Source organism: Cetorhinus maximus, chromosome 12 (genome assembly GCF_964194155.1).
Source record: "Cetorhinus maximus chromosome 12, sCetMax3.hap1.1, whole genome shotgun sequence".
NCBI lineage: Eukaryota > Metazoa > Chordata > Chondrichthyes > Lamniformes > Cetorhinidae > Cetorhinus > Cetorhinus maximus.
The window spans coordinates 106,226,770-106,241,088 of NC_135890.1; the positions used below are offsets into that span (position 1 = coordinate 106,226,770).

At 46.0% G+C, this 14,319-nt stretch overlaps 1 long non-coding RNA gene across 1 annotated transcript in view; it reads right to left on the reverse strand.

The window, feature by feature from the left end:
- LOC144687139 (uncharacterized) overlaps positions 1 to 12,960 on the reverse strand; it is a 29,665-nt gene extending 16,705 nt beyond the window's left edge. The window contains exons 1-2 of the long non-coding RNA XR_013578080.1: positions 12,899 to 12,960; positions 12,402 to 12,482 (exon numbers count right to left, since the gene is read on the reverse strand). This is a non-coding gene — a long non-coding RNA (uncharacterized LOC144687139). The remainder of the gene's footprint in view (positions 1 to 12,401; positions 12,483 to 12,898) is intronic.
- Positions 12,961 to 14,319: the final 1,359 nt, after the last annotated feature.

Here is a 14,319-nt window from a genome sequence, read left to right on the forward strand (position 1 = left end):
CATCCCAAAAATGAATTTTTAAAAAAGTTCCTCCGTCCCTTTTACCTCTTAGTTTTCAACTATTCTTGGATTTTTTTTGTGTTTGCTACGGTGAAAACAGACACAAAATACTCCTGCCATCTCTTTGTTTCCCATTATTAATTCCCGAATCTCACCCTCTAAGGGACCAACGCTCACTTTTAGTTACTCTTTTCTTTTTTAAATACTTCTAGAAACTCTTACTATCTTTTTAAAAAATATTTCTAGCTAGCTTTTTCTCATACTCTAATTTATCCCTCCTGATTATATTTTTTGTCATTCTTTGCTAGTTTTTAAAATATGTGCAATCTTCTGACTTACCACTAATCTTCATGGTATTGTACAATTTTTCTTTCAATTTAATACTATCCTTAACTTTCTTAGTTAGCCACAGGTGGTGCATCCTTCTCATAGTCTTTCTTTCCCAATGGGATATATCTTTGCTGAGAGGTTTGAAATATCTCCTTAAATGTCTGCTACTGCACCTCTACTATATTACCTTTTAGCTTATTTTCCCAGTTCACTTTAGCCAACTTTCTCCGTACCTTTTTATTTGCCTTTGTTTAAGACACTAATCTTAGACCCACACTTCTCACCCTCAAACTGAATGTAAAATTCTATCATGTTATGATCACTGTTACCTAGAGGCTCCTTTGTTATGAGGTCATTAATTAATGCTGTCTCATTGCACATTATCAGGTCTAAAATAGCTTGCTCCCTCGTTGACACAAGAACATACTCCTCTATGAAATTGTCCCAAATATACTCTATGAACTCATCCTCCAGGCTACCTTTGCCAATCTGAATCATCTAATCTATATGAAGATTAAAATCACCAATAATTTTTGCACTACCTTTCTTATCTTCTTAGTAAAAGATCCATTGGGAAAAGGTGATCGAAATACAATTGAATTTCATATTCAGTTTGAAAGTGACATACTCCAGCCCCAAACAAGAATGTTAAACTTAAAACCAATTACATAGGCATAAGGGGAGAGCTGGCTGAGGATGATTGTTAAATAAACCAAAAGGTATGGCAGTAAATAAATATTGGGAAACATTTAAAGAAACAATTCAAAGGGTGGAATTTTCCGCTCCTACCAGCAGCAGGAATTGTGGCGGGCAGGGACACTAAATTTGGCATGATGGAAAAAGTCAGTTTCCTGCCAGTGGGGAATTAGTTTGGAATTTTGTTCTCCCAATGTTGATGGTGGGTTAAAGGTGGCTCGAGTTTCCCGCTGATCTATGATGGGAACCACATTTGCATTCAGTTGCATCTCATGAATGCTCATTTAAAAGCCAACTCGCTGGAATTATGGTCCCCCTCCAAATTAAGTGCCTCACCAGCAGTTAATTAGAATGGGCAGTTTCCCGGCTGTACATAAGTGGCGTGCACCTCGTGAGCTTCATTTCATCTTGAGGTTTGTGGATGCTGCTTTTGCCTACTTTTATGAGCAGTGCTGCAAGCTTCCAACTGCTTGTATTACATGCTGCGCCAAGGCTGACAGAGGAGGCAGGCTTAAGAGGGGGGAAGGGTGGGGGATTGTCCAGGGAAGGAGCAGAGTATCTGGGGAAGGGGAGAAGGTACAGGGAAGGAGGGAGAGTGTCCAGGGAGGGGAGGTGGGTGTCCAGGGAGGGTTTGTGTACAGGGAAAGGGGGGAGTGTCTTAGAAGGCTGGGTTGGTGGTGTCGATGTTGGGGTCCTGGGAAAAGAACTCATGGTACTGGTGGTAGGAGGAAACAGTCACAGTCAGAGGAGGAAGTGGGATGTGATAGGATTGCAGGTCCAGGCTGTATGCCTGATAGATGAAGCTCTCATCATGTGGACCATGGAAGGGGACAAGACAGGTGGCTCAGATAATGGAAGGTGGGGGGCAGGGTCAGGGCAGGCATGGCGATAGTAATGGGTGTCGGCACTGAGGGGAAGAAAGGCATGTGGTCATGAATTGTTAAGCAGTCCAGTGTAATGGGGGGAGGTTCAAGGGTGACAGAAAAGAAAGGAATGGTGATATATCATGGTCTACGGAGATGGGTGGAAGTTGGTGTGTGACGGGGAGGGTAGAAGGTAGTGGAGCGCGTCTGAAAATTATGCAAATCATTTTCTCAAGGATGTTCTTGACAACACAATTGCTCTGGACGGGTGAATCCTCAAAATAGGAGGAGGGTCTTTTCGAGCGGGTGGAGTTCAAATTCAGCACAAGTGGCCAACTAAAGGGACACCCTAATAATTATGAAGCAACTGGATATCATAAATGCTAACTTGTGTTCTCCTCTCTGTAGTGAAGCCTGCATTGCAGCAGGTTTGTTCCCAACTCATGGGTCTCATAAGGTCAAGATCCCAGCAAGGTGTGGAGCTCCCTTTTATTCTGTGCCATTTGCCATCGGCTGAAAGTCAGAGGCACGCATGAAGGGAAGGTGGGAGGGAGATGGATGCCTCCAAGGAGCACGGTTGGTGCAGGGCAGCTAACTTGTGACTCCAAACCTCCATCCTCCCAGGTGAATGGTCACAGCTGCCAAGAGATCATGTGGTTAGTTTTTCTATGCTGCCAAGGGAATGGTCTCTCTATAGAGTTTCGAGGGTAGTGGAGACAAGTGGAAAAGTGTCTGTGAGAGGTTGGTCAAAGAGTAAAGTCTCCATATACATTCATGTATGAATGGGAGGAACACCCATCTCTGGGTCTCCAGGATTTCCTTTACCTGGAAGGGGTGGGGTGGGGATGCCATGTCTAGATGGTGGCCACGTGAAGGGCTTAGCATGCCGGCTTTGAGATGGAGGGAAACCTGTAAAAGACATGCTTACTTAGTGTATCACTTCAATTCTTTCTCAAATTCACTGAGATATTGATGTTACAGGCTGCAGGCAACCGTGCCTTGGTAATGGCTTTCATCCAGATGAGGAGATGGAGGGCCTGTCACTGGTTGGCATAGGGCGATGAGGAGCAAGGGCCTGAGCAGCAAGACGCAGCAGGGCCTTTGTAAGGTCAAGAGGCTGGTGAACATGAACCACTGTAACAACGAGCATTGGCCTGAACATGAGTGTATCACAGGTGGTGGTCTTATCTAGAGATGAGGCAATGTCGGAGGCTCCCTCGTATGTCCTGGGATGTGGTTGCTCACATCTGCAAGATTCTCCAGTATGAGCTGTGGCTGCAAGGACTCTGGACGAGTAGTGTGGAGCTCCTGGCCTGCAATGAGTGAATGTCTATCCCAGTGCCCTTTAAATATGGTGCCAGGACCTTTGACCCCATGAGGTAATGGTGGCGTGGACAACTTACTGCCTGCGCTGCCACAAAATTTGCCGAGCTCCTCATGGATGCATAATTAATGAGTTGACAAGTGGAAGATTGCGTGCGTTCATTAGCCCACCGCCCAGCAAGAATCACACCAACATTCCTGTTCGCCACTGCACTTACTCTCCAGAATGGAAAATTCTGCCTAAAGTGTTCAACAAAAGTACATTCCATCATAAAAATTTTAGCAAGAAAGATCCATTTGTGGCTTACTAAGGAAGTTAAGGATAGTTTTAAAAGAGAGGCTTCTAATGTTGCAAAGAATAGTAGTAAAGCTGAGGATTGGGAATGTTTTGGAAATCAACAAAGGGCAACTAAAAGTTGATAAAAAGTCGAGAAGTAGAATGAGAGTCCATTAGCCATACTCAAAAAACTAATAAATTTACCAAACATGATTTCTCTATTGTAAAACCATGTCAACTTTGTCTGATCATACAATGATTTTCTAAGTACATTGTTAAGACATTGTTAAAAACAGATTGAAAGAGTTTTTGAGAGTAATTAAAAAGAATGAGAAAAGCTAAAATAAACATTGGTTCCTTAGAAGCAGGGGCAGGGGAAATTATCATTGGGAATGAGGAAATGGCAGAGCATTGAACAAATGTTTTGTGTCTGTCTTCACAGTAAAGGCACAAATTGCATACCAGAAATAAAGGTGACCAAGGGTCTAATTAGAATGAAGATCTTAAGGTAATTAATATCAGTAGAGGAAAAGTACTAGGGAAGCTTAAAGGACTGAAAGCTGACAAATCACTGGACCTGATGGCCTACATCCTAAAAGGCGTAGGGGGAAATTTTATGCTCCCCTCATCCCCCGGCTGGACGTGTTCAAGGTTGTGGGGGGACATAAAATAGGATGGGTGGCTAGCACACCACCTTCCCGCCCATCCCAAGTTGTCCCCCATAATGTGGTGGATAGGTAAGGCAACAGCCAGCCCACCAGCCCTTTGGTCCATTGAGGCACCTAACTAGCCAATTAAAGGCCAATTAAGGGTCTCTTCCTATGCTGTGATAATATGGTTAGCAGTGAAAGGTAGAGGAAAGTGACCAGGCCGCTTTTTCACCAAGTGTAAAGGCGGGAAGGAAGGAAGGATACCTCCTTTTGGGGGTACCCTTTGCAAATCAGGGGTAACCCCACCAAGATGGGACACCCCCTTTCTGCCTACCTACTGGCCTCCAAAACCCGAGCCCTCATCGCCTCTCCTCCCTCCCAAGGGGCCCTGATCCCTCCCTGCCCCAAAATTCCAGACTTAAATGAGACCAGCATTCATCTTCTTTTCCTTCTCAGGACTGAGTGCAGTCCCAGCAGTGTCCACTACTGAGTTCTGCGCTGCTGGGGATACTCAACTGCTGGCCAATCAGATTAGTTGGCAGCTTTCGAGGGGAGGACTTCCTGTCCCTGAGGGCTGAAGTCCCTACTCAGGTAATTAAGGCCACCCCCAGCTAGGGTTGTTAACACTTGCGGCTGGGGAGTCTCCTGGAATCAGCAATTTTTCTGGTGGTCAAAGAAAGCATTCTGGGAGATTTTAAAAAGCTGTTTTAAGCAAATCAGTCACATCATTCATACTTCTGAGCTACAGTGGATCTAATGCAGCGCCACCCAATCAAATTCAAACCTTAAACCTGAAAAAAATTGCCACAAAGACCCCGATTGGCTAGGGCTTTTGGCAGGCTGCAACGGGATTGGTGGGGGTTTGAATTTCACTGAAGGATAATGCCCTGCTCTGAGCTTCAGTCTTCTGGGTCACACTTGACACCATGGTGCATTTGCAGGTAAGAAACTTTTCAATTGAAAAGGAAACAACAACTTCTCAAAAAGGAACAGATTTCACCTTTTAATGAGCAGTAAAATGTTTAAGTCCAAAAGTGGACTATCAGATTGTTTAACTTCAGTACCTGTTAACAGTGAGAGACAAGTGTAGAAGTCCGTGCAGTGTTCCTGAGTTTCTATGATAGGGATCAATTGGGGCCATATATAATCAATGAGTGAATTTGGCTGAGTGCAGCACTGAAGGAAAGGGACAGTGAGTAGAAGGTAGTTTATACCTGCCTATCTAGATGTGCACACAGGCAGAAGGAATAAACAGGGAAATTACTGATGGCAGACCTGCAATAGTCCTTATCACCGCCAAACATATCAGGATCATGGTGGTTTCCAGCAGGATCTTGGCTGGTATGGATGCTGAGCCGGAGTCCCACACAGGAGTAGAGACGCTGAGAGGGAACCAGTAGCTCCACTGCCCTCCACCCGTGTCCCAGCAGCACTGAGTGAAGGTTTCCGAGGAGTGGGGAGAAAGCTGGATCCATGATACTGGGTGTCAGTGGCGCTGGCTCATCCCTTCTTGGGCAGCAGCCAAGAGTGAGCCCTGCTACACTTCCATGGCCAGGAGCCACTTACCCCATCGCTGCTGAGCTGCAGCTGAGGATCCTGAGGAGGAGAGGCAGGCAGATGTCCGTGTCTGGAACCTTCTGGCTCCAGCTCAGAAAGTGGCACTGAATCAATTAAAATAAATAAGTCAAAATCTTGTACCCGCAGTGGTTTCCTGAATTATTTTCATCCTTTTTTCAAAATTCTTGCCTTAAAATAATGCCACCAATTTCACTCAAAAACCTTTCAGTGATATCACTTCTGCTGACATCTCCCAGAATATGACCAGCCAGAGTTGGCAACCCTACCCCCAGCTTATTATTGCTGCAGGGCAGCTTTTTAAAAGTCAGTCGGTTTGCTGCTGATTTTTCTTATGGGGAGGGTGTGCGATATGCACCCCCCACCATAAATATTCAGCCTGTAGCTGCATAGATTGTGAATGAACTGGTTATGATTCACCAAAATTCCTAGACTCTGGAACTCTCCCAGCGATTGGAAGTTGGCAAATATGACATTGCTATTCATGAAAGGAGAGAAAGGAAAAACAGGGAACTACTGGCCAGTTAGCCTGATATCAGTTGTCAAGAAAATGCTGGAATCTATTATAAAGGAAGGCTTAACAATGTATTTAGAAGATCATTGTATGATCAGACAAAGTTTCTGGTTTTACAATAGGGAAATCATGTTTGATAAATATATTAAGAGTTCTTTGAGGGTGTAATTAGTAGGGTTGATAAAGAGAAACATATAGATTTAGTATACTTAGATTTCCCAAAAAAAATTCAATAAGATGCCACACAAAAGGCTAATACACAAGATAAGAGTGCATGGAGTTGGGGTAACATATTAGGATGGACTATGAATCGGTTAATAAAAAGGAAGCAGAGAGTAGGGATAAGCAGGGCATTTTCAGGTTGGCAGGTTGTAACTAGTGGAGTGCCACAAAATCAATGCTGGACCTCAGCTATTTACAATCTATATCAATAACCTAGACATGGAGAGTACTGAATCTAAGTTTGCTGATGATACAATGTAAGCTGTGAGGAGGACACAAAGTGGCTGAGAAGAGATATAGACAGGTTAAGCAAATGGGCAACAAGGTGGCAGATGGAATATAATGTGGGGGCGTGTGAGGTTATTCACTTTGGTAGGAACATCAGAAAAGCAGAATATTTTTAAAATGTCTTGAATCTTCTAAATGTTGGTGTTCAAAGAGACTTGGATGTACTCATACAAGGAATACAGAAAGTAAGCATGCAGGTACAGCAAGCAGCTAGGAAGGCAAATGGCATGTTGTCCTTATTGCAGAGGGCCTAGAGTACAAAAATAAGGAAACTCTGTTACAATTCTTCAGGGCTCTGGTGAAACCAAGCCTGGAGTACTCTGCACAGTTTGGTCTCCATGTTTAAGGAAGGATATACTTGCATTGGAGGCAGTAAAGCAAAGGTTCACTAAGGTTTGCTCCTGGGGAGCAAACTGAGGGTGGGTGTGGTAGGAGGGAATGGTGAGTATGAGAGGGGCCAGAGTGGGCAGAGTGACCCGGACGGGTGAGGGTGCGATGGTTCCTATGATGAAAGGCTGAGCAAATTAAGCCTATACTCTCTGGAGTTTAAAAGAATTGAGTGGGGATCTCCTTTGAACATACAGGGTTCTGAAGGAACTTGACAAGTAGACACTGAGAGGTTGTTTCAATGGCTGGGGAATCAAAAACAGGATAAGGATAAGGCCTGGAGTTTTCTGGCCCTGTTGGCGTCAAGTGTCATGACAGTCAGGGGGGGGTGGGGGCGCAATATGGCAAGAAGGCCAAAAATCGGTTTCACACCAGCATGAAAGCACAACGGGACCATCCGATGGTGCAAGGTGGACCGCCAATTCAACTGGAGGTCGGCGTGAGCCCATTTTGCATCCCGCTAATGGGATGCAAAGTAAGGCCCGACTGGAACTGACCCTCATACCAGGTTTACCGTTATGCTGGCAGGAAAACATGCGGGCCCAGAACACGTCTGGACAAGTGTGACGTGCAGGAGTTAGGACTTACTTCTAGTGCCTTGCTCAGATCGCGGGATCTGATCTGAGGAGTAGAAGATGCTGGAGTCCTACAGCTACCGGACCCTGGAGAAACATGTGCATGGGTAGATTCTCATGGATATGGTTCCGCGATAAGGCAGCTGTCGGAAGGTGGGAGGTATCCGTTGATGCATCAGGTCTGCTTTGGAACATCACGGTCTTGGCCATGGGCTGCTACGGACGATCGATGGTGGGGTTGGGCGGTGGGGGGGGGGTGGGGAAGAAGAAGGTCCAGCTGTGAGTGGGAGAGGAAGGTGTACTGGACGTGGGAGAGGAAGGTCTAGGTTTGACTGGGAAAGGTGGGGGGTTAGATGGGTGGGGTGGGGAATGAAGGTGTCGGGGAGGTGAGGTTATGGGGAGAGGATGGAGTATGGGGGAGGAGTATAATGGGGAAGAATGCGGCAGGTGGGGAGGGAGTTGTAAGAGGGAGTAAGGTGTAAGGGAAGGAGTATGGAGGGGGGGGAAGGAGTTCGGAGAGGGGAGGAGTTTGGGGTGAGAAGGGAGTCCGGGGAGCGGAAGGAGTCCGGCGGGGCGGGGGGTTCAGAGGGGGTAAGGAGTAAGAGTGGAGGAGGGAGTAAGGGGAGTGGGGGGAATGTCCAGGTGATGTGCAAGGGAGGGTCTGTGGAGTCACTGACTGCCCTCCTGGGGAGCAAACTGAGGGTGGGCGTGGTAGGAGGGAATGGTGAGTATGAGAAGGGGCAGAGCGATCTGGAAGGGTGAGGGTGTGATGTAGCGGTAGAAGGGATGGCGAGGGTGGTGAGTGGGGACTCAGGGACAGACACAGACCCTAGGTGTGGGAAGGAGGAGGTCAATGAGGATGGGGGTGGGATTCACAGGAAGGTAGGGAACATGCGCGTTCACCTGGACATCCCAAAAGAAAAGGGTTCTGGTTGGTAGGTGAGGGAGGGGAGGTGAAAGATGATGGCAGGGGGTCAGTAGTGCTGGGGAAAAGGACATGGATGACTTGGGGAGGGGAAAGGATGGGGGTGCTGAGCAGAAATGTGATGACAAGCATTTTTCTCAAATTGAAAGTGAGCGGAGCCTCATGTTGGATGGGCACAGGCGCTGCATGGGAGTGTAATCAGTGGAAGGGTGGAAATGCAAGTCAGCTGAGATGGACAACTGAAAGAGAACCCCCGCAGGCAGTGTTGAAAATGCTCGGGGCACTCAGATGAATATGATGGAGTAAGGCACCAAGTGCATGGGAAAATGCTTGCACGAGGCTCCGAAAGGCCCATCCATACTCACATTTCTCCTTCCAGAATCACTCGTGGTCTGGCTGCGTGCAGCTGAACTGCTAGTCGGCTGGTTGGGGGTGGGGGGGGGGGCTGCAGGGGGAAGGCCTCGCAAAGCCTGTAAACGAAACTGAAAGACAGCACCACACGTTATTTAGTGAAAGTGAATATATTTTCACATTATAAAGTGACAAAATATGTTCACCCGTGAAACCACTTGTGATTAGAAATTCTTAACTTTTCTAGACCTACGACTTCTTCTAGGTGATGCTGTGACATCTGCAGGAGGGGTGGAGACAGCCTGTGCAATGGTTGACCCTGTTGCCTCTGATGACTTTGGGGTGCGTCCTCTGGAGAACCGAGGCCTTGGGGGCCCCGGCTTGCTTTGGCTGACCACCTGTGGGCCAGCTGCTCCCTCTGCGGTGACAGAGGACAAGGTTAAGGTGGGGGTCACAGGCAAAGGGGACTGGGAGGGAGAGGACAGCTTCTGAGATTCCCGAGTGGATGACCCAGGCTGCCATTCCTCCACCCTTCGTGTGCCCAAGTGCCACGGCCTGACTCCTTGAGGGGCAGCAGCACCTGGAGGGACATGATTCCCTATCGTGTTGCCACTGCAGGAACTCACCCATGGCTACCTTGATGGAATGCAGGTCTGCACACATCTCCACATTCTGCTGGGCCAGGGTCTCCATGGTGCCTGCCATCTTTCCCATGGAGATCTCCCACATATGGGCACCACTTCATCAGAGGGCAGGCAGATGTACTCCTCCAACTCGTGTGGCACTCTATTGAGGGCTTCCAACAGCTCTGTGTGATGTTGTCCCGCCTTCTGCTGACTCTCCACAATGAGATGGAGAACCAAATCCAGAGGCTTGACATCTGACTTGGACCTCACAGATGCCTCTTCTCCATTAGCACTCCAAGTGTCCTGGAGCTCGGCTGAACCTGCCTCCTCCTGCTGCGTCCACGTGTCCGTGTGGCGACCACCAGATTGTGAACCTGAGCCTGCTTTAGATCTAGGTCCCAATGAACTGTGCGTCTGTGTGCTGGTGGAGGGTGTTTAAGGCTGCTTATTTCCAGCTCTTCAATGGAAGAGTTGTTTTCTTGGCTGGAGATGAGGATCTGGATGGAGCTGAGGGACTGACTGGCTGAGGATTTCGGTTGTTTGGCAGAGCTCCCTGTGAACTAAAGTAGAGGTAACTAGCATATGGCAGCAAAGTCAAGGCAGGAGAGAGAGGGATGCTGTCATGCAGGATCCTCACGTGGGTGTTTGCCGCTGACCTAACTGTCGCTGCAGGTATGGTCCACGTCCTCACAAGTCTGTGTAATGGCACGCTCCTCAAATGGAGTGAAAGGCGTAATGTGCGCCATTCCAACCCCGGTCTAGGACCCCTCCCTGCTGTTGTGAGCTATGAAAACAGATGGAGAGAGTGTGACCAGGACGCATGGCACTGCATGGAATGTTTGTGTGGTGAGCGGAGCCATGGACGGGATGAGGACGCCAGCTCCAAAGGATATGAGATGTGAGGGTATGTGTGAGTTAGTGATGTTGTCCCTTGAGTTTTGAGATCCCTGTGGATATGTGATGGGTTAGTGAGTGTGTGAGTTGAGAGTGATGAGGTGGTTGTCTTACCATGGAGGAACAGATAAGAGCATTCATCCTCTTCCTGCACTGGATGGCTGACCTCCTCTGTGCTCCAGGGGTGCTGACTGCTGTTGCCACCGCCTCCCAGGCTAGATTGGTGACTCTGGTGGACCTCCTGCGGCTAGAGCGGGGGTAGAGGACATCGCGCCGGCCTTCCCTACATCCAGCAGGCGCTCCAGAGAGGTGTCACTAAATTTGGGGGCTGCCTTCTTCTTTGCTTTTGGAGCCATCTATCGCCTGGAGCAGTCCTGGTCTGAAGACATGTTCTTGTGCGCTTTAAATATGGCCTCTGGAGCAAGGAAGCGCTGAGGTCATGGCAGGGTGGGCAAATCTGAGCCTGCCCACCAGTGATCCGGCATGTTCCCTGTGAATGCATAACTAATGAGGCAGGATATACTGGGAATGGGATGATACGGTGCGAAAAGCCGCCAGCGGCTAAAACGTCCTTTTTCCCGCCCGCTACCAGACTTTGTGAAAATCTGGGACAATTCTGCCCAAAGGGTATATAATCTAGGACTGAGATGAGAAAAAAAACTTCTTTATTTAAAAGGATTGTGAATCTTTGGTACCCAGAGGGTTGTTCCAGCAACTAACCTGTAATAACTTCATGATCCCTTTAAATAGTGTTGGTGGGGTGCTTCAAGTTTAACATGGTATTCAGCTGCATAAGTGGAATTCCAAAATGGCAGCAGTGTTTCAAATTGTTGAGTATATTTATTGCTGAGATGGACAGGTTTTTGATTTCTCAGAGAATTAAGGAATATGGGGAGTGGGCAGGAAAGTGGAATTGAGGCAGAAGATCAGCCATGATTGTATTGAATGGCGGAGCAGGCTCAATGGGGTTGTATGGGCTTTTCCCGCTCCTATTTCTTATGTTCAAGACACAGATTGTTGGGTACTCAGTAAATTAAAGGATGTGGGGATCAGGCAGGAAAGTGGAGTTGAGTTAGAAGTTCAGCCATGGCTCATTATTGTTGCTTAGGGAAGGAAATCTGCCATCCTTACCTGCTCTGGCCTACATGTGATTCCAGACTCACTGCAATGTGATTGACTCCTAACTGCTGTCAAAGGCTGTCATCCCATGAATGAATATTAAAATGATCTTATTAAATGGTGGAGCAAGTTTGAAGGGCTGAATGGCTTACTTGAGTACTCTACTCCTATTTCTAATGTTTTTACGTTCTTATATTCCTGCAACTAACCTGTAAGATTCATGATCCCTTGAAAGAGCACTGGTGGGTGTCTTTCAAGATTAAGATTGCATTCAGTTGTGCGAGTGGAATTACAAAATGGCAGCCTCGTTTTGAATCAATGTTGTACACCTGATTTGCACCATGACCTTTTTATGCTGTTGATGGTATGCACACAGGAACCCTTTTGACATGGTGGCATCCTAGGTACATCCCATTGGAAATGCGCGCACTTATCTTGCACCACATTTTGAAACCTTGTGTGACCACATAACACCTGAAACGCATGCACAATGAGGTCCAACACTCTGTGGCTTTATTTAATCCCCAACCCTTTCCAAATCAATTAAAAGTCTGAAACTCTGTGGTTCTTTTCAGCAGCTTTTGACTGAAATTTTCATGATGTAATACGTGGTTCCCATATTTGGAGACCTTACATGAAATTGGCAGTGTGAAGCAGGGAACTAAGAAACATTCACCACATTTTTGGGCTGTTAAGATAATTCCAAAAAAGAATGGAGAGGAATGTCATGTGACTGACCTATTGGTTAAAGCATTGCATAATGAGTGTAGAATATAAAGTTTTGACCTGAATCAAAAGATCTCTGTCCTTTTGTTTGTGAACCTGCAGCATCTGGCCCAAAGTGGTCTTGCTCGGCGTCGGGGATATCTGAAACATAAAGTCATCAAAATTGTGAACTTAGAGTGACAATTAATGTTATTCTTGGAACTTAAGGCATAGTATTTTGGGGTGCAAAATAGTTTGGGAACTATTTAGCTTCACACGCTCTCATTGTTACATAATGCACACTGACTAAGTAACTGACACCGTAAGCCTACAATGATAATGTGCAGAGCTAGGAAGTAGAAGTTGTAGGTTTGGCAGATGCTATCCCACATGACTTCATTCACTTTCTACCAGAAAAGGAGTAGGCCTTTCACTATGCTAGTAATTATTTGATCTGCTGGTGCTAGAAATCCCTCTCCTGTAATCTCAGGGCTCTCCCATTGCGCTGTACATTGTGTTGGGAGTTCCATAATATTTACATAATTTATATATTACATATTTACATAATATTTACATACCTATTACAGTCTGCAACATTTAAAATGTCCACATATCAGCCAAAAGGCAAAAATAATTTCAGGTTTGTATTAATGTCAATTTCAAAGTTCAGTTAGAGAATCTTTATTTGTTTACAGTTTATTTTGGCCAGGAACATTTGGAAGCGACTGTTTTATTGGAAGTACACCAATGATAAGGCAGGGAGGAGGTCCTGCTAAGAGAGTCTTGGGAGCTAGGTGCTAACTGAAAAGCAGAAACTTGAAGGCAATAATTTCAGGATTATTACATAAACCACGTGCTAACTGACAAAAGGATAGATAGATCAACAGAGTAACAATCTCAAGAGGGCTGAAATATTAAAGGGTGGAATTATGTTATAGATCTACAGAGCTCCGGTTGGTTCCCATCTAAAGAAATACATTCAGTTCTGCGCTCCACACCCTGGGAAGTATATATGAACCTTGGATGGGGTGCAGAAGATGGACCAAAATGATACCAAGATTAAAAAGGGGATAAATTACAAGGACAAGTTGCAGCCTTGTGTTCTAATGAATAAAGAAGAATAAGGGGTGATCTAACTGATAGGTTTAAGATAACTAAAAGATTTAATATAATAGGAAGAAATTATTTCTTTTGTTGGGACAGTCCCAAAGAAATGGGTATAACCTTAAAGTTAGAGCTAGGCCATTCTTGGGTGCTATCAGAAAACATCTCTTCACATATAGAGTACTGGAAATCTGGAACCACCCCCCACCCCCAAAAAACCGTTGAGGCTAGGTCAATTGAAAATTTCAAACTAAGATTGATAGAATTTTGTTAGGCAAGGGTATTAAGGGTTACAGAACAAAGGAGGGTAGATCCACTTGAATCATGCTGGGACCAGTGTCCTGGCGAATCGCATAACTAGGGTTGTAGATAGGGCTTTAAACTAAATAGTGGGGGGGAGGGTTCAGATGCGTGGAAATATAAAAAATCAAAGTTTAAGGAGAGAGTAAGAGTGCAGGTTAGTGACGAGGCTGATTGTTACCAAAAAGTGAAAGGAAGGGACAGAGTGTGTGAACGCCATATTGCGCCAAAGAATCATATAAGAGTAGGGAAAATTGGCAATAGGGCAAACTTAAAGGCGTTGTATCTGAATGCGTGTAGTATTCGGAATAAAACTAATGAATTAACAGCGCAAATAGAGATAAATAGATTTGGTGGCGATTACTGAGATGTGGTTACAGGGAGAACAGGTTTGGGAGTTGAATATCCAAGGGTACTCAGTGTTTCGGAAGGATAGGCAGGAAGGAAAAGGAGGTGGTGTAGCTTTTTTAGTAAAGGAAGAGATCAGTGTTATAGTAAGGAATGATATAGGCACTGGAGAGCAAGGCGTAGTCAGTCTGGGTAGAAATAAGAAATAGCAAGGGAAAGAAGTCTCTGGTGGGAGTAATCTATAGGT